Source organism: Haliaeetus albicilla, chromosome 25 (assembly GCF_947461875.1).
Source record: "Haliaeetus albicilla chromosome 25, bHalAlb1.1, whole genome shotgun sequence".
Classification (NCBI taxonomy): domain Eukaryota; kingdom Metazoa; phylum Chordata; class Aves; order Accipitriformes; family Accipitridae; genus Haliaeetus; species Haliaeetus albicilla.
Window position 1 is genome coordinate 22264590 of NC_091507.1, and position 25905 is coordinate 22290494.

The 25905-nt window shown below is 49.4% G+C and overlaps 1 long non-coding RNA gene across 1 annotated transcript in view; it reads right to left on the minus strand.

Annotated features, from left to right (window-relative positions):
* LOC138681952 (uncharacterized) overlaps positions 1-25905 on the minus strand; it is a 401827-nt gene that overhangs the window by 40809 nt on the left and 335113 nt on the right. The window lies entirely within an intron of this gene.

A 25905-nucleotide genomic window follows, 5' to 3' on the forward strand; every position in this document is an offset into this window, starting at 1 on the left:
GACTTGCATCCGCTGATCGCAGGTGGAACGGAGCAGAAGAGAGAGAGGAGAACCCACCGCCACGCAAAAAAAAAAAAAAAAAAGGAGGCACCAAAAAAAAAAAAAAGTATTTAAACGTTAACTAAAAAAAAAAGCGGGAGGAGGATCTAGGGAGGGAGGGAGGGAAGGAGGGAGGGAGGGGGTGGGGGGAAGGAACCCAACCAAAACAAGCCCGGCAGCCGGGACGGTAATTTGCTGGCGGTGCGCTCCGCTCCGCTCCGCTCCCTCCCGCGGGACGGGCCGGGCCGGGGAGAGGAGGAGCCGGCGGGCGCGCGCGGGCGAGCGGCGCTGCAGCCATACAGGGCGCGCCGAACCCGCCTTAAATCGCCTGCCGGCGGCCAATAGGGAAGCGCCGGCGGCTGGAGGGTGATTTGCATGGCGCGCGCTGAGCAGTGACGTCCGGCGGGGCGCGCCGCGCCCGGGGCGGGAAATAAAGGGGAGGGGAGGGGGGGGGTCATGGCGCGCCCCGCCCCGCGCTCCGGACCCCCCCGCCCCCCGGGGACACGGACAGACGGGGGGGACACGGACGGACACACCGGCCACCCCCTCCCCGCCGGGCATCGCTGGAGGGAGGCCGTGCGCCGCGGACTGCCCCGTCCCCGCCGGGCGCGCCCCACGCTTAGACGGCCGTAAAGAGGGGGATTTTTTTTGGGGGGGGTGGGGTGGGCTGAGGCAGCCCCCGGCCGGGCAACCCTCGTCGCTACCGTACCGGTGCGAGCGGCACCTAAAGGTGCCCTGTCGCCAGGGCTTGACCCCTTCTGGAGCTTTCCCAGGGCGGGAGGGGGCAGAGGGCTCTCCCCAGCCCCAAAACTGGTCCCAGGCCTCGGGCCGGGCGCCAGGCGGGGGCTAGACGCGGTCGTTCTGCACTTGGTCCTGGGGGGGGTTAAAAGCGTCTGAGGCTAATGAAGGTACATGGAAACGTGTTAGTTGTATAAAGTAAGTCCAGGCGTACGACCGTTTTTCCCCTGAAAATACGAAAAGACTATCGTTGTGCCCGGGCTGTCCCGTGAGATACATCACAGCTATTTTACGGAGGGGAGAAAATGGTCCGCTCTGAAATTCACGCTGTCATCTTTAATTGCAGCCATAGGAATGGCCGGTCCGTCGCACAAACACCCCCACACATAAACTGCCCCCCCCCAGTCATCTTTCGCCAGGTGGAGAAAGGGACACCCAGCATCCCTGCTCTTCTCCCGGTGTGGGAGCGTTCATTTCCCTGACCCCGGTCGCCATCCAAGGCTGGAATCACGCCGCAGCTCCCTCAATTACTGTTATTACCGCCAGAAGTTTTCTGCAGGAGGAGCACGCACCGTGCACAAAGCACCAGCCTTAGGCGCTGGGCTAGGATTAGACTTTTTTTTTTCCCGCCCCCCCCATTTCCAATGACTCGTCATGAAATAGTGATCTCATCACGATAATCTGGGGTTGCTGAGGAGAGGGAAGCGCTTCTCCATTTCTGATGGCTGAAGGCTCGGCCTGCTCCTGGGCCCCTGGAGCTCAGCCGGAGTGGTGTTGTTAGCTTGGGTGGGGGGGATTTTGGGGGATTCTATTCCCTTCCAGTCAGTCCTAAGGGTGCTAAGTTGGGGGGGGGGGAGGAGGTGGTACGGGATCAGGCCCACGCTGCTCCGGCTGATATTTTCCTGAGCTGATGAGTCGCCACATCTGCAGGGGCAAAACAAGCAAGGCCGCTGTGATTGCTAAATGATGTATTAAAAATATAATTGGTTGGGGTGGGAGAGGCGGGGGAGGGGAGACAAGGTTACTGCAGAAAGGCGCGTTTCCACTTGGAGGACCAAACGAAGATATTGGGAGTAAAAACCGCCAGATAAATGACATGGCTCGCACATTATCCACCCAAAGCCCTAGTGGTATTTTTCCCTGAGATTTGATATAAAGGCACCCGAAGGCCTCCTGACAAATAAATGGGATGAATTGGGGGGGGGCCCAACCTTTTCCGGATGAGTCCCGTGCACCCCACGAGCTGGCAGATCCCGTGGGAACACATGCTCATCCCTGGGAATTGGGGGTACACCCCCGCTCCCCTCCTACTTACATGCAGGGAAACCGTGGCTGACCCTGACCCTTCCCTGGTGCAGGGGGCAGCTCATCCGCACCCCCCCAGCCTCCTGGGCTTTCTCTCAGTGCGGGGCTTCCCCCCCCCCCCCGGCAAATAAACACCGAGGGCCCCTTCCCTCCCCTAAAAGCAGCCAAACTGCCATGAAGATGGTCCTTTAGGGTGGATAAAGGCAGCCGGGGAACGGGGGGCGAGAAGATGCTATTGGAGTGAGTCCCCTTGTCTCTGCCCCAGGCGCACCCCACTCCCCAGAGGCCGTATATCGACCTGGGGGGGGGGATGTGTGTGTGTGTGTAAAAACCATCTCCCGAGGCAAACAGGGGCCTTTCTTCCGTGGAAAAGATGGTGCAGAACCCCACTGACGGGACAGGTCAAACACGATTGCAAATCTCCTTTGACGGAGGGGTCGGGCCAGGAGGGCTCTGCGGGGTTGGGGTGCTGCGGGCGGGGGGCTGCGCCCAGAGATAAGGGCTCCTTGGACTTCCCCCGGGGGAAAATGGGTTTTCAAACAGCCGGGAGTCAGCGGGAATGGCGGGGCGAGCGGTGTGTGCGTGGGTGAAGGCTGCGGGGAAGCCAGAGGGGAGGCGGGGAGGAGATGCTGCCCCGGGGGCAGGACCGGGGAGGGCTAAAGGTCCGGCAGCAGCCCTGGCCGACCCCCCCCGCTCCATCCCCCGGCACCCGGAGGGGGTCAGGTACCGGCGTGGCCCGTTCGCAGGCCGGCCGGAGTGACAAGTGCCTTCCCCGGCCACCGCTTGTCCCCCCCGTGTTCCCCCGGTACCGGCTGCGGCGGCAGCGGCCGCCCCCTGGGGGCGGGGGGTCTCCCACCGCGGGCCCGGCCGGTTCTGTGCTTCCTTCCCACCCACCCCCCTCCACTCCCCGTCTCGGCCCCCCGAGGACGAGGAGGGGGCAGAGGGGCGGCGGGGCCGAGCCGGGAGCCCCGGAGCAGGCGGCGATCGCCGTCTGCTGGCTGCCGCCGTCCCTCCCTCGGGCCCGGCCGGGGGTCGGCGAGAGCCAGCCCGCTCCGGGGAGAGAGATGCTCCGGGGTGGGGGGGGGATGCTGGATCCCTCTGAAACGCGGTAGAGGCTGGGGAGTGTGGGGGGGGGGATGCAAAGGGTTCCCTCCCTCCCGGGACGGTGTCAGCCGAGCCGCAGAGAGAGCCGGGGGGAGCGGGGAGGGCTGGGGGGGACACACAGGGGAAGCCCCTTCCCTGCCTCGGGGACTTGGCAGCTCCGGGATCGCGGGTCTGAACACCGAGTGCTAACCCAGCCGGGATGGGATGGAGGAAAAAGGGCGCCTGAATAAAGTCCCGCTTTCTTTTCCAGCACTAGCGAGTGTTCCGGGGGATCCTACGGCCCCGGTCCCAAACCGGCTCCAGGGCTCTCTGTGTGTTTTGTTGTCTTTTCCCAGCTTGCTGGGTAAAAGCGTTTGGAGAATCTCTGGAGCTTTCGAGTAGGGGCTCACCCTGTGAACGGTACTCACACATATAATTCAAATTTCACAGCTGACCTGCTCTGAAAACCTCAATCAGCTTCTAATTGAAGGGAAAACAAAATATTGCTTCCCTACAGCAGAGCTAACGATTTAATCATTATATCAGACATTATAGCTTTTAATTAGGCTAATGCTGATACTGTATGGAAAGAGATAATTCAACACAGTTCTTGATGAATTCTGTAATTGGGTTAACGGAGGAGCAGTTGGGGGAAGAGACGTCAATATTCAAGCTGCGTCTATAGCCACCAGGTTTATGAATGAAAGGGAAGGGGGGAAAAGGAAAGGGGGGGGGGGAGGAAAGGGCTAAAATTCCCTGACGAGAAATGTCTCCCCCCTTCGCCCAGGAGAGCCGTGCCAGCCAACGGGAAGCGTGACGAGGGTAAGGGCTGTCCTGTCGTCGCTCCCGGCCAGCCCGGCCTGTCGCGATACCAGCGCGACCCGAGCGGCGGCCCCGCTGCGACACCTCGCTGCGGCTCCCCGGAGTGGCCCCGGGAATTTGGGGGGGGGGGGGCGGTGGGGCGGGTTGGCTTCCAGGCCGTTTTCCCTGTATTTCACCTCCCCCCCCCCCCCCCCGCAACAGACGGGTCGCCCACCGCCGCGCCGGGAACACGCGTGGAAGGAACAGCCGGGGCCAGCGGCGCTGAGACAGCTCTGCGGGGGTGTCCCGGGGCAAAAAGCGGGGGGGGGGCACGGCGGGGAAACAGCGAGGGGTAGGGACGAGACGGGGCCGACGGCTTTCCGAAGTCCCGGTGAGAGCAGGCAGGTGCCCGGGGCCGGCGGGGCTGTCGCCGGGGCCGGGTCGCGACAGGGAGCACGGGGGTGGGCACAAAAATCAAAGCGTCCGGATGGCACCCGGCTGCTCCGTGTAGGTACTTCCATCTATTTATTTACCGGGCCAGATAAAAGGAGGGCTGGAGCCATTTTTCCGAAGGAATTCTGCATCAGCCCCCCCCCCTCCCCAGCATCGATAAATCGCCCCTTTCCGAGGAATTTGTAGATCCCAGCCTTTTTGTTTTCGCTCCTTCCTTTCTGTTTTTTTCCTGGCTTTGAAAATGAGCTTTATATTTCCGTTTGCGCCTAAAAGGAGAAGTATCGATCTCCCCGCACGTTTGATCTCCGCGGCAGCCGGCGGCCGCCCCGACGCCACGGCGGGTCCCGGCGGGCGGGTGGGCCGGGGGTGCCGGAGGGGTTGGGGGGGGATCACCCCCCAGCAGGGCTCCCGGGGCCCACACTGCGGGAGGGACGGCCAGGCACCCCTCGGTGGGACCGTCAGCCCGCGCCTAAGAGAGATTCCCCCCCCCCCCCATGCCGAGTGCCCCCTCGCCCCGAAACGGGCCCGATCCTTCGGCCGGTGGGGAGTCGGGAGAAGGCGGAGAAAGAGGAACCGGGTCTTCGCCAAGTTCTGCCAGCAGGAGCATTTCTAAAATGCTTGTTTATGTTACGTCTTAGCTCGACTTCCAGCGCGATATTGTTCCGAAAGAGGAATATCCTGTATTGTGATCTCTCCTTGTCTTATTTTGTCAGTAATTACAGTAAAATTAAACGGGTCATTGATAACATTCCAATGACACAACCCCCCTGTAATTAACAGGCTGGATACACCTTCCTACATTACACAAAAGTCGCAATTTTCAAGTCTGTTCAGATATTTTAATTTTTTTTTTTTAATTATTATTACTGAGGCACACGCCGGGAGTATGTGCTAATCCGATGGCCAAACGGCTCGCGGGAGATAAGGGTCTGCACCGTCTTATTTTCTAGGGTTTGGGTTTTCCATCTAAAGGGATGGCCAGATCTTTGACGTTTTACAAGATGTGTTAAATCGGGGGCCCCTGTAGACAAAAAAAATATCTACCCAGCAATTCACTTTCCACCGTAAGGAAAATATTTTGAAAGTAGAGTTCGGTAACGGTGAACTTTTAAAGGAAAAAGAAGAGCTGCGGGGATGCAGAGCTCCTCGGACTGGTACCACCCTGGAGTTATTACGAAGTTAATCTTTAAAACTGCGCTGTCGAAATGTCAGTCACGAAAAAAAGAGCTTCAGAAGCCAAAGTGCGGCATCCCATTTCCAGCAGGGCAACCTGGCTGCTCACGGCCGCGGCCATCGCTCGCACAAGTGGGGTTCAGAACACCGTCAAGGAAATATTTCTGGTCTGCACCCTCTCCCCGGCTATCCCCAAGTTGCAAAGGCATCATTCGGGGCAAGTCAGAATGAATTTGTGTAAAAAACAAACGAGGAAAGAAAGAAATGAAATCATACAGAAGCTGCTTTCTTGCAGGCCATCCTGTTATTGCAAATTAGATTAGCTACACAGGCTTCAATATAAACATGACATGAGGTTCACAGGAGAGCGAAAGTATCATCCACTCCAATCTCTCCTTTCATCGAAACATCCCCCACAAATTACATCTTCTCCTTTAATATACTTTTCCATGAGATTAAAACATCACTTTGACACGATTTCAAACCTTTTTAGTCGCATCCAGTGCTTACTTCAGAAAACAGCAAACACGGGCAAAACTAGAAACGTCTAAATGACCTCAGACCGCTAGTCTGGAAATGAGAGGTACCCCGAGAAAATCCGTGAGCCCCCGCTCCAGCCGGGGCGGCCCCGGGCCCCGGGAAGGCGGGTGACTAGCCCCGGCGAAAAGAGGAGAAAAAACCCGCTTTTCTTCCCACCCACCGGAGATCCCGGCTGCTCGGCCGGAGCCGGGATCCGGTGTGTTATTTGCCTTTTGGAAACGGGGTGATTTTCGGAGATCACTGACCGGTACTTCCCACTCCCCTTACAGGGATTCCCGGCCGGTCACGGTGCGGCGGGACAACAACGCGGCTGCTGACGCCTCGAGCAAATAAATCATTTTTTAGAGCGCTATGGCTGGCAAACCGGGAAAGGGTGCTGGGGAGGGGGTGTCTAGGGCTGGAGGGGGGCAGGCCGGCCACAGACTGTCCCGTTTAAGGAATCAAAGCCCTCGCAACTTTTCACCGGTGAGCTGCAGCCGGTGCAGGGCGGCAGCCCCCGCCCCCGGCCCGACCCCTCCTCCCGGGGCGGGTGTCGTGTCCCCCCCCGTGTGTGTGTGTCCCGCCACGGGACACCCCCCTCCGCCTTTCCCGAGGGGGATACGTCAACTTTTGGCACAGGGGCTGCGGAGCCGGGCGGCCCACGGTGGGCGGGGGGGGGACGGGGACGGCACGGCGGCCCCCCCGGGTCCGCAGCGGCCTCTGCGTCCCTCCGCGGGGCCGGGCCCGGGAGCAGCCGGGGCGGAGATGGGGCACGCTGAGCTGCCGGGACAGCCTGCTTGGGGGGAAGGCAAACAAGCAACGGTACTTTGGCATCTTACTGCCTGCCTACTGTACATTTGGGGACAATTTGCGCACCCCCCCCCATCCATCCATCCATCCATATACACGCACCCCACCCCCCCTTAACAAAGAGACTTTCAAACCGCAACCTTTTATGGCAGCCTGCGGGAATCAATGCGATAAAACGGGTTTTTAATGGGTTAATTGACTGGAGCCGCTATCATGTTTAAACACCTGTTTCTGAAAAGAGATTCAGCCAAAACCCGTCCCCTCCCTGATCGATAGATGCACAGCCTCGCTCCATTGCCTGTTGATCGACCCCAAACGCCACCGGCAAATAAGAGAGGAAAAATCCATTTCACCTTTTAAACACCCCGATACTTTATGGCGATCGGGGGAAGCCGTACAGCCACCTCGGAGCCGGGCAGGGAGGGTGAGACCCCCGGGTCGGACCGCCCCAGGTAGCCCCAACCTCCCCGGGAGTTTCTTTTCGCCGGGACGTGACCCGGAGAGGCCGGACACAGCCGCCCCCGTCGGAAGGTGCCGGCGGCTCTCACCTTCCCGGGGGACCGGCCCCGGGGATCCCCGGTTCCCCGGGAAGATGGAGCCGGGCTCAGCCCGGCCGCATTAGCAATGCTAAGAGCCCCTGCGAATGCTCGCTCCGAGGGGCAGAGATTAAGCAGGCATTAGCCGTAATAGCGGAGGGCCGCTCTGCCTATTGATCTCCCCCCCCCCCTTTTTTTTTTTTTGGCAGTATTAATACAGCCAAGCCTGTCGGTCAGTCGCGGCGAAATTGATTCTTTGCCCAAGACACCTTTCACTAAATGGCACCCGCGCACCGACATGTTAATTTTCCAACGTGTAACCGGAGCGAGAGCCGCTCGCTCGCCCGCCGGCCCCGGGCACCGCCGCCCCCGCCGCCCTCCCCGCCCGCAGCCCCCGGCCCCGGCCGCCGCTCCCAACCCCCCCCCGCAGCCTCAAAACCCAGTGAGGCGTCTTCCCCGGGAAGGCGGAGGGGGGCAGCCCAAAACACTGTCTGTTCCCCCCCCCCCGCCCCCCAAATCCGTGTCACAGACGATAACCCAGTGATTGCAAACGGCTCTTCCCTCCTTGCGGCAAAAGTAACTCGGAAGCCCTCCCCTCGCCGGCTTCCCCTCCTCCCTTCCCAAGACAGGGTGAAGACCCCCTCAAAAGTTAGAGGCACACTTACAGTTGCTCTTCCAGCTCCAGCCTCCTCCCAACATATCAGCTCAAGGGGCAGCCTTATTATTATTATGATGTTTGGTTTGGTTTTTGGTTTGGTTTTTTTTTTTGGTGGTGTGTCTCCCCCCCCCCCCCCCCCCAGCTCTAGCCTAGCTCACACCTTCCTCCGGCCGTGCCCGGGCTGGCGCAGGGGGCAGCGAGCCCTCCCTCCCTCCGCCGGCGGGTCTCCTCCTCGCCCCTCGCCCAGCCGCAGCTCCCCGGCGGCTGTGCCCGAGCCACGAGTGCCCGGCGACACACGCCACACGCACACTCACCACCGGCGCTCGCTCGCTCGCTCGCTCTCTCTCTCCCTCGCACACACACACACGCACACACACACACACACACACCCTGCACGGGAGAGGGGGAGAGCGGGAGAGAGAGGAGAAAATGAAATTTATTATTGATGGAAAAGACTTTAAAGACAATTTCAAGTTATTGTTTCGCTCTGGAGAGAAAAGGGGGGGGAAAAAAAGAAAAGGAAAGGGAAAAAAAAAAAAGAGAGAGGGGCTTTTCTCCCCACCCCAACATAATGAAACGCCTTTTGTGTGGCGCCGAACAATACCAAACAAGTATTCTAATAAATAGCCACTTTTTTGTTCCGTGGCGGCGGTGAATAGAACCGAGCAGTTGGTTTGAGAGCAGCTGGAGCGCCGCGCCGAGCGGGGAGGTGGAGCCCGGAGCCTTCCTCCTCTTCCTCGTCCCCTTTCCCTCTCCCACACGCACTTTCTCCTCTAACCCCCTCGACTTTCTCCCTCCCCGCTCCCGCTGGGCCACTCTCCCCTGCCCCTGTCTCCAGGGGAGATGCCTCCGGGAAGGGAAGAGCCACCCCAGGTGCTGCCGCCCCCCCCCCCCCCCAAGCCCGGCACCTGTGCGATGGCCGCGGGGCTCCCCCCGGCCGCCCTGGGACCCCGCTGCCGCCCCCCCCGCTCCGTGCCCCGCCGGTCCCCGGCAGCTCGGGACGGCGGAGGCTCCGAGCCCGACCAGCCCCTTCTTTGTTGACAATAAACTTGGATTTCCCAGGGAGGCTCAGACCCCCCCCCCTCCGCCCTCTCGCTCCCCCTCTCCCCCTGCCTCCCCTCGCTTTCCCCGGGATGGAGCCGGGCTTTGTCAGCCTCCCCCTCGGGACCGCCGCGGAGGGTCCGCACCTTCTCCGCCCTGGACCGCTCACCGCCATCACCTCCCCTTTCCTAGGCAGCTCCCTTACTTTTCTTCCCGAATTTTTTTTTTTTTTTTGTTGCTCCCCCCCCCCATACTGTTTTCCAGTCCCTTCCCATCAGCATGACAACCGCGCTAGGAAAGGCAGTGGATAGAGGTTATTAAAACGGACACAAATCAGCTAAAGATTTCCAGGTAAAGCTGAGAGTCACCCCGGTGCTGTTCCGCTCCGGCTGTGCGAGGGTGTCTGCCTGCCCCCGGGTGCCGGGAGGAGGGAGGCGGCCGGGGGGGGGGGGGCTGGTTTTGGCGGCTGCTGGAGCCGGCGGTAGCGGCCAGGGGGGGTCGTGGCTGCCTTTACCCTGGGGGGGGACACGACGAGGACCGGCCACGCCGGGGCCAGAGCCCTTGGAAGGGACACCGGGGACAGTCGCCTTCCTAGCGCCGGAGCGTCCTCTTCTTTTGGGGGGGGGGGGGGGTGGATCTAGTCCTCATTCAAAAAATTAATTAACACCCCCACCCGCAACATTAACCTCCGATTCGCGTGGCGGAGAGCCCCGCGTGTCTCGCAAAGGCTGCGGGAAGCACCCGAGGTTCCAATAAACCCCGGCGACTGCTGCAGAGACTCCTCAGCAGGCAGAGGTGCCCTCGCCAGCTATTTCGCGTTGCTCACTCACATACAATCATAAGAGACGCTGCAGTAAAAAGCAGTCGGCTTTTAAGTTTAAAGCCCCGTTGCCGTTTAACAGGCTGGTATTCGCGTTTGGAGGGGGAGCAGGGGCACGGGCGGGGGGGGTACGGCCGACCTGAATTAAACCTTACATCCCCAGCCCTGGGGCCGGGAGCGGGAGCCACCGTCCCTTGCCCGTCCTTCCAGAGCTGTCCCGGGCTGGCGAACCCCCGGGGGGGACCCCGGAGAGGGGGGGGGGGGGCCGCCGCAGGGGTGCGAGGGTGCCCTCGGTCTCCCTTCCCCGGAGCCCCTCCGTTTCCCCGGGGGGGTCTGGGTGCGCTCCTCTGCCTGCGCGGAAACATTTTAGCCCCCCCTCTTTTTTTTTTTTTTTTTTCCTCCTTCCCTCCCCTCTCTTTTAAGTGGATTTTTGCTCTCACTTCAATAACACGCCGGCTCTAATTAGCTGCAATATTAAGAAACGCTGCTAAATGACAGTTTTATCGGGTTTGTGCAGATAGGAGGAACGCGGGGACCCAGCGAAATACCCGTCCAATGCGTTTGGCGCTGGATCCCCGCCAGCAACCACCGCTCGCTCTTTTTATATGGAAAACCGGCAACATTTTGGAAAGCAGCTTTAAAACTTTGACTTATATTTTACATGCTAAATAACGGGGAGAATGGCGACAGCGTTACAGAAAGCTTCAAACCCTGCAAATATTTGAATGGGGCTTTTTTGTAAAGTAGAGCAGCTGTCAGTCAGCTGGCTTTGACAGCCTGCCACAATTTTGTCATTTAATAGTGGGTGTTAGGCTAAGTGCAAAACACTCTGGCAAACAGATGTCAAACCTACATCTCATATAAATGGGGGTTGTAAAATTGAGTTTTAACCCACATATAGGGTTTTAAAAAGCGGTGCCAGTGTGTAAACTGTATACAAAATAGAGATACTGACATTCTCCCGTGTGGGCTTGTTATTTAAAGGAGGCTTATTTAGAAAACTGACCTCCAAATTATGCTAAATCTTCCTACATTTCAAACAGTGGAATATGAAGAACGGTGCTTGGGAAAGTCGAAATTAAGGACAAATATGATGGCTTATTGAAAGGGGCTGATTGCCGTATATACTGAAAAAACAGGGCTCTTCATTTCCTCAACTCGCCGTCGCTCTTCCAAATCTGAAGTGCTGGAAGGAAGGAAGGAAGGAAGGAGGGAAGGAAGGAGGGAAGGAAGGGCTTGGCAAGGTCCGGGGTTTCAGGGACTGTTTTCTACAGCGGGACCCGAGGGGTTTGATGCAGGAGAAGGCGGCAGGGGAAGGAAAGACCACAACCGCAGGGAGCAGGCAGCCTCGTAGGGTGGGCGAGGGACCACGCAAGGCGGTGGCCAGACCCGCGGCACAGGGTGGCAGGGACCCGCCTGGGACATGGAAAGCAAGGGGAGGAGCGGTAGCGGGAAAAAATAGCAGTCCCGGTTAATTTCTTCTGAAGTTACTGTTCGAAATACGAGCTGCTTGTCTTTTTGAACTCACGTTTCCAAGGCTCGTGTCTTCACCGAGATGTGATTTCCCCCCTGTGCTTCGAGGGACCCCCCTGACAAATTTCCTTTGAACATTTAAAAAATGTCATAAATATTTATACCAAAAATTGTTCGTTGCCTCGGCTGGCTAGAACGAAGCAAGAAGAGAAAAGATGATAATTCATCGCACGAATAATATTATATGGATGACATCAAATTCCCTAGAATAAGTCTGCACCCACATTACCGCTTCGGAAGCTAAACATGTAGCTTCCTAAACAAGTCGACATGAGGGGATTAAATGAAAAATTGAATCGAAGAGAATTGTTCATATTAATAATTAACCGTAGCTTAAACACACGCTCAGCTGATTGCCTTGCCGAGTACTCAGTTGCAGCATTTGCACGGTCCTGGCCGATGTTCAATGAGTAGAGGAATGCACACGGGATGACTATTGATCACACGCAGTCACTGCTGTCTGCTCTCCTTAAGTCCCATTTGACCCGAACTCTCCCCCCACGCCCCCCCAAATCCCCCAAACCCTGCTCCTTGATTACAGCCTTTTCCTCTCTGCAGGTTTTTGTGGGTTTGCTGTTCTGCAGGGGCTTTCAGCGCTTACTTTCGCAGAACGACAGACAATGCACGCCCGGGACGGTAGCTACCCCTGCCCCAGGAGTTCAGAGAACACGGGGAGAAGGGAATGCCCGCCGCGGCTGGCAGCTCCGGGGGGCCGGGGGGGGCCCCCGGCAGCAGCCCCCGCCGCAGCTCCGGGGCTGCAGGGAGCACCCCCGGGCTCTGGGAGAGGGGCTCCGGGAGAGGGGCTCCGAGCTGCCCCCAGCCCCTGCCTGGGCTCTTGGGTCAGCGCAGCAGACACACTGCTTTCGGGACTGAGCTGAAAGTCGGACCTCAGAACCCCCAGATTTAAAAAAAAAAAAAAAAAATATATATATATATATATATAAAGCCCAGTGGTGGCTGGAGTGCTCCAGGCTGAGGCTACGGGGGACTCCCCGGGTCACAAGCGCCAGCCCCGAGGTAAGCTTTCTTCCATGCTTTGACAACGCCAACTACAGCCTCGCATCGGGTAAAATCGTCGAAGAAGAAATCAGGTTTCATTCCAGAACAATTGCCTCCGAGTGGTTGTAAGTCAATGGGAGCTGCAGCTCGGGCGCGCAGCGGCTCGTTACAACCCCTCGGCTGGCTCTGCGGCCGGTGGACAGTCTTTATTCAATTCCCTCACGCAGAAAAAATGCCTGTAGCTGTTATCCAGCCCATTTGCCTGCGCAGAAAGGCAATGGTAAAACTGTGACCCTTATTTTTAAACAAGAACCTGACCAACAAATCTGGAAAAAATATTTATTGAGATCCTTGATATTAATAAACTCCTCCTGCCACCTAAAAATTGACATTGTTACCTCTAACGTGATTGCTTTTTTACCAGTGTACTTGTGCTTTCCGATGCAGACACAGCTGTCCCTTTTTTAGCAGTCTACCATGAAACAGTTCCGAACCTCAGAAGTCAAAATATAACTGACATCATAGGTAATTTTTTTTCCCCTCAAATGTAGCAGTTTTTTTAAGTCTTGAAATTAAGTCCAGTGACAACCTGACTGTCCTAAAATTGCTCTGAAACACAGATCTGCACCCTCTTCAACTGCAGTGTCATCAGAAATCCAGGCACTCAGCTTGTATTTAATCCCATAATTCAAACGTTAATATTAGTATGTTTTCAGGGTGGAAAAACTACGGCACAAATACAAATGATAGAGCTGGAAAACAACTAAAATAACATGGGAAATGGAAATTAAGATGACTGATTTTACTGTTTAAGGATTAAATGGGCTTTGTGCTGGAGATATGAAAAACAAAAATCGCTAAAATCGTGTCTTGCATGGGCTCGCTTCCTGTGACTGCCGTGGAATTCTACCTGATTTACACTGGAGTGAAATCAGAGGGAAGCTACAAGACCTGTAACATTGAAGACTGCAAGCTTTAACAATCAACAGGTGAAACCTAATTGCATTGCTGACAGAACTGAGTATTTACACTGTGTTGATTCTCTCATGTCATTTTAGAGCAGCAGATAGTAATTGAATTGTTTTCTTGGTGTTTTTTTTCTAGATCTCCCCTCTGAATAGGGTCTGAAGTCTGAACCACACCATTCAAGTGCAGAATATACATTCCAAGACCGAGGTGCAAATCAGTTTTTCAAGTGCCTTGTGAGTAGGAAGTATGGGGTGGGGATCAGGTCATCCCACTGCAACGTGATCCAGTCATCTGAGGAAATCATTAACGTTGAAGGTAGTGCTGTAAAATGGAGCATGGCTTAGCATCAGGCCTTGTGGCTTGTCAAACAGATCGAGGCAAACTAACACTCCTCCTTGATAAATGAAGCATTAAGACATTCTGTCATCACTGCCATGAGCCCACTGGAACATGTTACAGCTTTAAGAAGTCAGTTTCTTTCTGAGCATCCAAGCACACATACCAAAAGGTCTAACTTGTACTGTGATGGCAAAAATGTTTGCACATATTTTATATATGGTTCACATTATATATTTGTATTTCCTGGGACAGGTGATAGCACATTGTCCATTTGAAGCCCTAGCTGTATATGCAAATAGAGGGTATATATTTTGTTCTATTAACTCTATAGAGGTTCCAGTGCTGGAGAAGTCTTACCCATCAGGATGAGAAGACCATAATGAGGCATAGCTTGCTGAGACAGTGACTGCTATGAAACTATTCAAACCTTTCAGCTCCTCTTCCAGTGAAGATGATTCACTTTTGCTGGGCACCTCAATTGTATTCAGGACTGCTACTGGTTCACCCAGTGGGTTAAATTGCTTTTCTGTCACATTGGGTCCAGCTGTGCTGTCTATTTGTTGCATCAAGCTTCACCCAAGAGTCCTGATGCCCTGATTGTCCCCACTGCAGAAATCCTGGGCTTTTGGCTGGGACAGACATCTCATCTCCTTTGTGAGGAAACCTGGAGGAAGGAGAGAGGATGGTTTGCCCCGGAGCCCTCTCCTCATAGGCAATATGGACATGAGCCACTCTGAACTGGGAGCCAGGACTCACTCCCTGCTGCAGACCACAAAAGCAGTTCACAGGCATTGAAACAGTGCAATTAACTGAATGTTAACAACGATTAAGAAACAGCCTGAGGTCCTTGGGTAAGTCCTTTAGACTTCAACATTTGTAGGGATCCAGGGTATTTAGACACAAAATTCTCCCTGAAATGAACAGAAGCTCTGCATCTAAATCCCTGGCTTTAAATCTCCTTGAGCTGAGGATGTGAGATATCTGACTTAATCTCTCCGAGCCTCCACTGAACCATAGATACACTGGCTACCATAACACACAGGAACATCACAGAGGAATTACGCGTATAAACTTGCTAATACTTTTAAAGAGAGATAAAGATGGTAACAAATGTGCTAAGGATTATTATTACTATTTACCACCATGACACTCACTGGGATGGGAAAGCGGGAAATAATGTTCAGAATATGTGAGGAATTGTTTGAAAATATCTCTGCTACTAATGCGATGACTGTCTAGTGGAGTTGTGGTTGCTGGGAATTCACACACTGATTTGATGGAGAGATAAAAGAGTGGAGTTTATATGGAATAAACCCCTTTTGAATAAAACAATCTGCATAAATGCTTTAAGAAAGCCTATAATTATGATAAAAATGTTGCTCAGAGTTAAAATTATGAAGCAATCAAAATTTATAAACAGTCTCTCATCGACTTTTAATCATACTTTCTCATATACAAACTGTAGAAAACATATAGTAGCAATATATAACAATACACATTTTATTTTCAGTAATTTAGAGTCTCATGCCACGCTCTTTAATCAGACAAAGCTCGGCTTGTCAAGCTCTGCAGGACTACCCTTAAATGTCAAAAACCGCATAAAGGACACTAGTTTTATATACACTTAGCTGAGGCTTTATCCTGCTAGCAGCTGAACACCTCTGGAGAGGTGCTGTGCACTCTCCAGGCTAGATCTGAAGCTTTTGGTGGTCATATTCCCACTGAAAGTCTCTGGATCAGGGCCCCTACTCCTCTGGCAGTGCTCACTCAGCGTAACACAGGATCCGACCCACACCTCCCCTGAAATCCCCTCGTAGACATTGCTCTCCATTTGTGATTCATTAAGGAGAACGCTTAAATTATAGGCATCATGTAGGACTTGGATGGCAAGAGATATTCAAAGGAAGGAATATTTGTAATGGGAACCTTGCCAATTTGAATGGTAGCCTACCACGTCTATAAGCTCCATTGTTTCCTTTGAGCTGAACTAGCTAAACGCATTCAGGACGCATTCTGATAGCAACGTGCCTCCCTTGGCAAGCAGTAAAATTCACTGGTATTATTGTGTCATGAAAAATGTTATCACAGATAGGTCAAATTAATGAAATATTTGCTTCAAACAATATTGTTGGTTTTTTTTTTAATGCAGTATTACTAGATTCTTTTCTGAAACAGAATAGCATGCAGAGCCTTCCACCTGAATTCCTTATGAAAATGAGATCTTCTATTGAATTGACTGGCGCAGCTCTTATTGATAGGCTAACAGTTTGACTCCCCTTAATTATCAGAGTAAACAGCCTTTTCTGCTAAAACATTGATTCAACTGCTGCTTTCAGCTAGACATATTAATAAGGAATAACTGCACTGAGTTTCACAAGGTTTACACCTTTCTAATGGAGTGTGAAATAATGTCCATAAATACACTCTTTCGATGCTCTCAAGAGGAGAGCCCCTTGCACGACTTCCTATTGTTTCCAGCTATCTTCAGGTCCTTGGGAGCTCACCCAGCTTCCCCGGACCAAAAGCCTAAAACAAAAGTCCCCAGGAGTGTAGGTGGCAAGGAGGAGGACTGGAGAAGTCTCCTTCTGCCGTCTATGGAGCAGACTCTAGGAGATGCTCATCCTGTTAGTTTGTGGAGCAGTATGATTACTTGGGCGTTCTTTCAAAGAAACAGTGCTGTATGTTATACAAATTCTGTATGCTTGAAGGGGAAACATATTTTGGGCTTGAGAAAGTAAAACCCCAGCCTGATCCACTGCTAGATGATTTGGATGGCAGTTTTTTAAAGGACAGAGAAGCACCACGCCTGCAGGGTCATGTGCGTTCTCCGATAGCATTGGACTATCAAGTAATGGCATTCCTGGATGTGCTTGTCATGCTCCTACCCATGCCCCAAACCCAAGCACGGTGGGACTTCCCTTTCCAGCCCTCCCCCCCACCAAAGACCATTGTGATTTTGGGACTTTGTGATTTTTTGAGAGAGAGGCAGATAGTTTTTCTTCCTTTTACAGCCCAGTTTTCTCACTCTTGGCCCTATTAGGGGTTTGCCTACAGATGGGTGGGCAGAAGTTACTTTCTGTGATTAATATGACACTCCATTGAAAGGACTTCTTTGCTACGAAATCTCTGTATTTAACAGTCTATAATCACTGAACGGAAACATCAAGCCTCACTTTGTATCTATATGTGGGCCTAAAAATGTGGTTCTGTTTCCCACCACAGCTGAGACAGATGACTGTCATGAGTGCTCTCTGTAGGACGGAGCGCAAAAATACTACAACAAAACCTAAACAGGCCTAATGCACGAAACCAAACATTCTGTGTAGTTACATTAAAATTATATTGAAAATTGGGAGCACGAACTACCAAACTAGGCTTCTTTCTGTTTTACAAACTGCACCATTTGTTTAAAAAAATCTAAAGCATAATTGCAAATTCAAATTTCCTCCCCATTCTTACACCGACATTTGTGTTTTTCTCTTAACATCTCCCACATGTTAATGCAGCAGCTTCCTAGCCCTCGTTACATATCGCATTCAATGTAACAGTTTAGCAAATTCTCCAATTGTGTTGGTGTTTGCTTTCACAGACATGGAGAGCAATTTGACGTGTCCTTTTAATGAGTCATTTTCATGCAAGGAGGAAAACAGTGGTTGGGGAAGTTATTAAAGCTTTCTGCTCATTGATTTTAAGACTCTCTACTGAATCTATGTTGCTTAAAACCCATCTTGTTTTGTTAGAAGGGTTATTCAAACCATCTTTCCTTCTAACTTAGGAGTTTGAAGAACTCCAGCTTCCTTTTACTCTTTTGCAGGGGCTGGATTTGTCACTGAGCTGACTCTGCCACAGAACTGTGCAGTGAAATCCAAGATTTCATTAAAAAAGTTTTTAATACTTAGGTTGCTAATGATAATTGTCCAAATGTGAAGAAGATGCAAAACCATCTATGGATGGTAGGGCAGATAAAAGCCTGGCAGGAGCAGGTGTTCTCTTCATCTGTAGCAGGCATTCCATTCAAAAGCAAAAATGTAGCTCAAATATGTTTTGTTTTTTTTTTAAACTAAAGAAGAGTCTTCTAAAAGCACGGATCACCCATAATTTGGTTGAAATGTAGGTGAAATTGGTAGCTTAAGCTACTGGTGAACATAATTATAGACTGCAGGCCTAAGCATATATTTTCCAAAATCCATAAACAAAATGCCAATTATTTATTAAAAATCCTAATTCAATAAAAATGTTTTCTTTTTGGGCAAAATGACATTGGCTGTACTTAAAGTCTGTATGTTAGGATGACACAGGTCACTGTGAAATTGTAAAAGTCTTACCAAATAGTGAGACCACTGCAGTACATGCTGTACTACCTAAACCAGCCACGAATTGTCTAAACAAAATAATTTGATACTGGCGGTTTTCCACATTTTAATTAGCAAGAGCAGACGGCTGTTGCATAATCCTATTTAATGTCTGTGCTTGATACCTCCCGAATAGCTCAGCGCTTAAGTTCATACCTTAGTGTGGCTAAATGCATTAGCTGAAAGAAAACCGCTAACACTAAGATTCACTTTCTGACATAGATTTAAGGCAAGCATGTTTCCCTCCACTGGCTTAACAGAGAAAAAGCTCTATTAACTCATAGCCTGTTGGTTGCAAAGATGCCCCGAGGTATTTTGTATAAATGCATATTGATGTCTCATGCGAATTTTTCCTCCCCAGCAGAGTTTCTTTGTAACAGAGATCACAGTGCCCCCATTAGATAATCACTGCTCTCAACAACATCCAGCCTAATCATGCAATTGATCACAGTAAATCAAAGATTTGGGAATTCTCCGAACAGCTGTCTGCAGCTAACCCTTTCCATGCAATGGCCAGGTGTCCCCCAGAGGTCAATTTATGAGAGGGGAAGGAAGGGCAGATGTTGAGCCTGCAGCCCACCCACCTGCAGTGTCGCGTCCCCAGGTACTGCAAGGGCTGTGGTACCTCTGCTCCTCCCTGTCGCTGGCGCTGCTGCTTTGGACTGTTATTTGCCACAAAGCAACAAGCTCTCCAGTTGTGTTAATTAAGGTGGCTAACAAGCTACTCACATATCTGTGTGCAACATGAAAAAACCACAAATTAAACTCTCATCAGTTAAGACTTTTAGAGTCACAGTGACAGTTCCATCCTGCGTTCCTACTGGTAACCTTTTGTCCTGTGGTTTTTTTCCTCACTTTTTTTAGTTCCACACAGCCCTGCTTCTTCCACTGAGGTTATGAGATACAAGCTACAGAGCTGGCATCTCACTCCTGCTTCCTTATTTGAGTCTTAATGTTTAAAGAATATTTTGTCTGGTGCCCATGTAAAAGGGCAGTACTTTAAGAGCTTTACCACATTAGGATATACATTTTAAGTTGCTTAACTGTTTCCTCACATGAGAAAAGCAACTTGCCAGTTGTTCAACACGGGCATGAGCAGTTATTGGCAGAGAACTTCTGTACATTTACTTGGACAAATAAAGATTTACATAAACACAACTTTTCCATGCTTCAAAATGTAGAAATGAACATAATGAAAAAAATTATAACTGATTACAGAAGATTTTGAGAATTTTATGATCTCAGCTCAGTTGCTCTCTCTAACAAAAACCCCAAACCACCACAAAGAAAACTAATTATGTCATATTTTATCTCTCCTGGAATATATTTTATTACAAAACTCTAGAACATCTATTATGTAGCTTTCTGTGCATTTTAATAATATATTTTTTAAAATTTTAAAGGGACAATACATATTTCTGTTTATTGAAGTATTTACTGGATGACAGAATGTATGGATCTCAGTGAGATGTGCACATGTTTTTAAAAGAAAACAGCAGCGGATAGCTGGTGGTAGGTTTGTCTTAAAACCGAAGGGGTTCTTTCTGTGACTGGCAAAGTTACAAGAGGCTTGATTAACCTCTTTCCCCACCAGGCTCTGCAAGTCCTGATTTCCCAGTAATAAATACCAACTCATTTTGTGAATTGTGGATTCTTTGTAGAATGTACAGATTTCTGGCACCAACTCTTCAGCTGGGCTTTGCTGTATAAAAACTCAGTATGCTGACATTGAGGATCACCCTTGTTATTTGTGTGATTCCTGTTCTTTTCAAATGCAGTACAGTCTCACAGGTGAGGTCTAAGCAGAAGCACCCTGATCTAGGGCCCACACCTGCTCTGTCCAGGAAGAACACATACATAATTTCATGCTTGATTTCTATAAGGAAGTCAGTTTTGTCAATGTAGCCACTATGGTTTAGTAATAAAAGTAAGCATCAACATGGTTTTGTATCAACATTGACATTGTTTGCTGAACCAAGACCACAAAAAAACTCAGCAAAGTTTTATTGCTGTTGAACTGTAAACTGAGGAGAGTCTGTTTCTTTCTGAAGGCCAGCAATGATAGCTGCTACATAGATGATCAATGTAACTGGACTTCTAACAAGTCCAAGAGGTATCCTTCATGTCCTCAAGACATCCCTCTGCAGTAAATACCACCTCTGACTGTGCCTGTAAAATGTTGCTGCTGCCAGTTTCTCTAAGTCTGGCTTTTGCCCAGGAGGCAGAGAGAAACACGACTTAAGCCCAAACAAACGTTTGTGGACAGGACCTAAGACAGATGTCTCCCAAATCCTAAAATGGATTTTACGGTCCTGATTCACCAGTCCTTTCTTTCACAGAGCTCCTGCTGGATGCGAAACAGAGTTCAATGGGAGAAAACAACTGTATGATTGGATGATGTGCGGTACAGTAGAATACATCTAGAATTAAGTCAATGCTCCCTTGAGGAGAAGGTGAAAACTAGTACTAGAGATAGTGTAATAGACTATTGGTCCACAAGAAGTTTTTTGAACTTTTTTTTTTTTGTCTTTGTGCATTTCTGTTTGGATGTTTTATTTCAGGCAAACTCCATGCAGAAATTTATAAAGATCCCCCTTATTCCATCTATGTCCAACAAATACCAGAAAAAAATATGAATGTATGCAAGGATACTAGATTCTTTATGCGAAACACTGTGCTTGTTAATGAGTTTCATGATATTTATTTAAAGACACTGGAATAAATGATAAGGCTCTTTGCACTGTACTTCTCTGAAGTCCCTGTGACAACAAAAAGTTTGTGATTCCTCTGAGCAGCCAGAAGTGGCTAATCCGGGATGCCTGCTATCCAGCACCGAGAAAGGAATCTTATTCAAAATATGGCCATTCTTAACCTCCATCTCTGCTTCTTCCATCTCCCTCTCCACTCCCAAAGATAGTTTATGTTAAGCTGTGCATCTCAAAGTGAAACCAGGTTACTTCCTAAAGACATGGGTCTACATGGAGAACCTTTAGGAACTCAGGAGTCCCTCACACTGAATGCCTTTTTTCTGTTGGCCTGGCTTGGAAATAAAAGCTGAAAAGTTATCTTACGAGAATCAATGGCGTATCTTAGAGAACACAGAAAGTAAAACCACAGTCCAGGTAATGAATGGAATAACTTTAATTATGTTTGGTTTGGGTGTATGGACTCAGTAAATCTCATACAAATGTGTTTTAAAGTTAATTATCTACTATAATTTCCATCTAAATATATTAAAGGGACGTTTTTCTCATTCTTAGTCTTCTGTGAAGTCATTCGAGCGTCCAAATGATTGAGCTCTGGCATAAAACTATTGACATTAAAATAAGGTGTAATAAAGAGAACAGGGTAATTGCTAGAAGGTCAACGAAGAGAAAAGGAAGCAGCTGGGCTTAATTTAACAGTAGCAATGCTGGGAAGTGAAATAGCTGCCAAAGAACAGCCACTTGGATGACCTGCATTGAAGAAACTGAAAAATGACTTAGCATTTTCTTATTTTCAGATAATCTGAATCGAGTTACAGATGGTTCTGTGGTTGAAAATACATACAGACAAACTGAGTGGGATGCACCTTGCCAAAAGTCTGTGTTCTCAAAGCCTGTGTTCTCAAAGTCTGTATCTGAGCTGGTGATCTGAACCCTCTGTAAAGTCAGCGGAAAGAAAGAGGTTTTTCAAGGGCATGACTGATTTCTTCCTAAAGTACATGTCTAAAATGTAGTTCTCCAGAACTACACCTATTTTTCTTCACTGGATATGACGAGACTTGGAGGTAACAAGCTCAGATGTGGGCATCTAAAATTAGATGATGTAAGTGCCACTAGAGCTATCTCTGATGCTGGAAAACCATCAGCAGTATAGGTGGAACAAGGGAAGACAAGGCAGTAAGAGCCCTGGACACCTGCCAGCCGCTGCCACACCAGGTCTTCAGCAGGGAACTTCAAGAGTGTCCCCCGACACTACATAAACCTAGCAATTGCACCAGTCCTTGGTTTTGTAGAATATATACAGGCTATATACTGTGGTCCCAAAGTCAGAAAGAGGACTCTTGTTTCATGATCTTGTTTCTAGAACAAACCCACTGTATGAACTGCTAAATTGGCAGTATACATCAAAGCAGTCCTGAAAGGAGAAAGCCTCAGGGAGCAATATGGTCTTGCATTGCTTAGTGATGCATGAAGCAACCAGAGCAGGACCACAAATCTTTAGCCCTAAGAAGCCTTAGATTTGCTTTTATTGTTGACTTAAAAATACACACTGAGATGAAGCCGTTATCTGTAGCTAGGGCGGGTGATAGGCTTCCTTGAAGAGAAGTCTACTTCACAGACTCCCGAACACCTTCAGTTGTTTTTAAGTTAGGTTTTGAGGGTGCTTATTTAGAGGTGTATACGTCCTGCTGGTTTTACTGCACTTCTCCTTTTGATCTGGGGAATGCACTGTAATGCTGTGTGCTCTGTAATCTGCATTATTACCAAAATATTTTTCCACTGTGATTTTCAGCTATTTGGACATTTGAAATGTTCATGTTTTGCACTCACAGTTCAACTCTGGGCACCAGCCTGTTTTCCTGGGCTATGGCCATCAGCAAACAGGTAGTTGAAAGTGCAAGTGTTCAAATGTATACTCATGTATGTATTCTGCAGTCATAAATTTGAAAAGGCTCTTTTGCAAGTACAAAATAGAAGCTTAGGCCTCCCTTCAGCTGAACAACATATCTCATCCTCCTCCCTTCAGTACCTCTTTCTTTTCTGCATACTTCTAGCTAATGTAAATCTCCAATATTCTGCGATGGCATAGGGATTACAGAAAGCACCCCACCAAAACACCAACATGCATGAAGTTTTGATCTCCAGCGTGTAGTAAAACCCAACTCTTAGCTTTTTTGCTATCAGTTTATTCTTCAGAGCTATCTTGGGGCACGAATACTTCTTATGTTTTATTTTCTCTAGTGAACAAATGCCTATAAATGTCATACTTTTGTATGCTGACAGTCATGCCAGTTTATGTAAGTAAAGTTTCCCCTTCTCTTCTTCTACTTAAGTACACAGAATAGATTCAGTTTTGGCCTATGTCTCATCTGTATTATGGTATCTTAACTATATGTCATGGTAGAAGATATCTAGGAGACTTTTGGGAAGCTTAAAGCCCAGCTCTTGAACCATTTTTCGTCTAGCTCATTTATTGTCTAACTCAGCTGATTTGTTACCTTTACCATACACTAATGCTGTTGTATGATCTAATGCCACGGAATGGTTATAATACTGTTGCAAATTTAACCAGGTTGGGAAAGTATTGAGCTCTTGATACAGGCATTGAAATTCTTCCAACGAAGGCTAAGAAATTTGAACTGATTTGACACTTTGTGTGGGCCAAAGAAGCTTTAAAAAAGTCTTCCCTGTAAAAATGACTGGTTTGTATCTCTTCTTGACATGCCAAATTTACTGTTTAATCTACTGAACCTTCACACTCTAGTCATTTATTCCCACATGGTCTGGCAGCCTTGACTTTGTAAAAAGTCCCCGGAAGGCCAACAAGGGTGCTGCCTGATGCAGTGCTTGCAAAATGAGGGCTCTCAATTTGCTGATCCTAAAGATCCCCTTTTTTTCATCATGAAAGAGGACAATAAACAAGCCCACTTCACTGGACAGGTAGAAGAATGTAAATGTGCCTTCTATCTCAAAGAGGACTTTCCAACAAAGTGTCCTGGTACAGATGAGTTTTTGCAATAGTGATTTCAGTCACATAGAAATATCAGTACTTCTGTGCCTTACGCTATGCAGGCCATAGATCTCATTTAATGTCTAGATTTGTAGAGAGAGCAGGTGTCTGTGCTCTTAGGTATAGATTAATACTAATGACAGAAAGGCAGAAATCTAGGAGTTATGTTCATATTGTCAAACACTGATGCTGCAGGCCTCCAGGTAGTTTTCTCTGACGGATCTTTGCACAGGACAATATAAATGGGATGGCAAGGACAGGAGATGTCAAGGTTCCCACTTTAGGGGGGAAAGTGGTAAAAAGAGAACATAACTATATTTGTGAGGTATTTGGGCTTCTCTTTAAAAGAGAACATATGTACAGCAAGGGTAGATTTTTGCCTAACTGAAATGAAATCAGATTACTGGCTTAGAAAACTAATTATTATGTGTGTTTACTTAAATCAGGAGTGGGAAGAAACAGGTGCTGAGAAGCACTGAGGTCCTCTTAAGACATCTGTTGGAGATTCAAAGGTAACAGCACTTTATAGAATTGGTAACACCCAAGGATAAAAGCTGTAACAGTTACCGATAGACTGAGGAATACAAAAGTAACTCTCTAAAGCTCATACAACAACTAAAATGCATGTGATATGGATAAGATCATAGGGGGAAGGTTGTATAAAAAGAATAGTATCAAATAAAGGAGCTAAATAATCACTGGTACGCAGACAAAGATAAAATTTCTGTAAATGTCTATGCACCATTACAGGAGGCCTAAAAACAAAAACCACGTTGCCAGGCATTGGAGGAGAACCTATAATCTGCATTACTGAAGCACAGTGGAGTCACAAAACAATGGGACATTGTTTGTCATGCACATAGCCATACGGTGACAGAAGAGGTGTGGGAGTGACCTCGCGCCTGAAAAACATCCATAGACGATAATAAGCCAAAATTTCTGAGTAGGAAGGATCACGTGGCAGATCCTGCCGGAGTACAGACCTCTGCCTTCAGAACCGCTGTGTGGAAGCCACCCTGGCTTTTACGTCAGGAGAAAGACTTTGGATTAAAACCTGACACCAACAAGCACATCAGCAGCTTTAGGATTTTACGGGGATCCTGAGGCTGCCGGCATAACTCTACCCGCTCTCTGATTTATGAGCCTGCAAGCGCAGCCTTCGGCGTGGCGGGAGCAAGCTCTCGGTGCTGTGCAGCATCCTCCCAGTCCGAGCGCAGGCGGCCAGGCACGGCCCTGCTGCCGTCCCCAGGCGGAGCAGCCGTAGGGATGGAAAGCTGGCAGGAGGTCCAATGCTGTGTGCTTACAGCTGTCCTGGGATGGCTTAGGGTAGCATAGGCAGAGACACTGAGATTGATGGGATCGAGAGAGCAAAGCTTATTCACAGAGGTGCAAGAGGTAATGACACCTAAGTACAGTAAAGGAAGCAGTAGAAAGCAACTGTAGTGATTAATAACAACAGTAACAGCAATATTAATAAAGATAAAACCACAGACTGAATTAGCACACAGATTATTAAATTATTGAGAACTTCAGTATACTTTTTTTGGAATAGCTACTTTTAGAGAGAGAAAGAGTCTCTTCCTGAATTGATCCTATCAGTTAAAGGGTAATCTTTTCAGCTCTCCACACAGAAGGTGATGTGTTAATTCCTACATAATGCTGGTGAAATAATCTGAAAATTTGTAATAGGAAACAAGAACTGCTAAATGAAATTAAACATTCCCATAACATACTGGCAAAACAAAACAATGGGAAGGGAAGCTGCCAAAATCCATAGGCAAAATCACCCCTAGCAGTACAGGAGATATCTCAAATGAGGGGAAAGCTGTGCCTTGGGGGGAAATTCCCCATTTAGAATAGTGTTCAGCTGGTACCTTTGCTGCTTCTCTACCTGATCTTTCTGGCAAGGCTGGTAGATTCAACCTGAAGTTATTAATGTGAAAAATTGTTCAAACTCACATTTAAATTAGATAGTACAGGAGGGAACACATTGGTCCTAGTTTTTTACTGTTATAGTCTTGA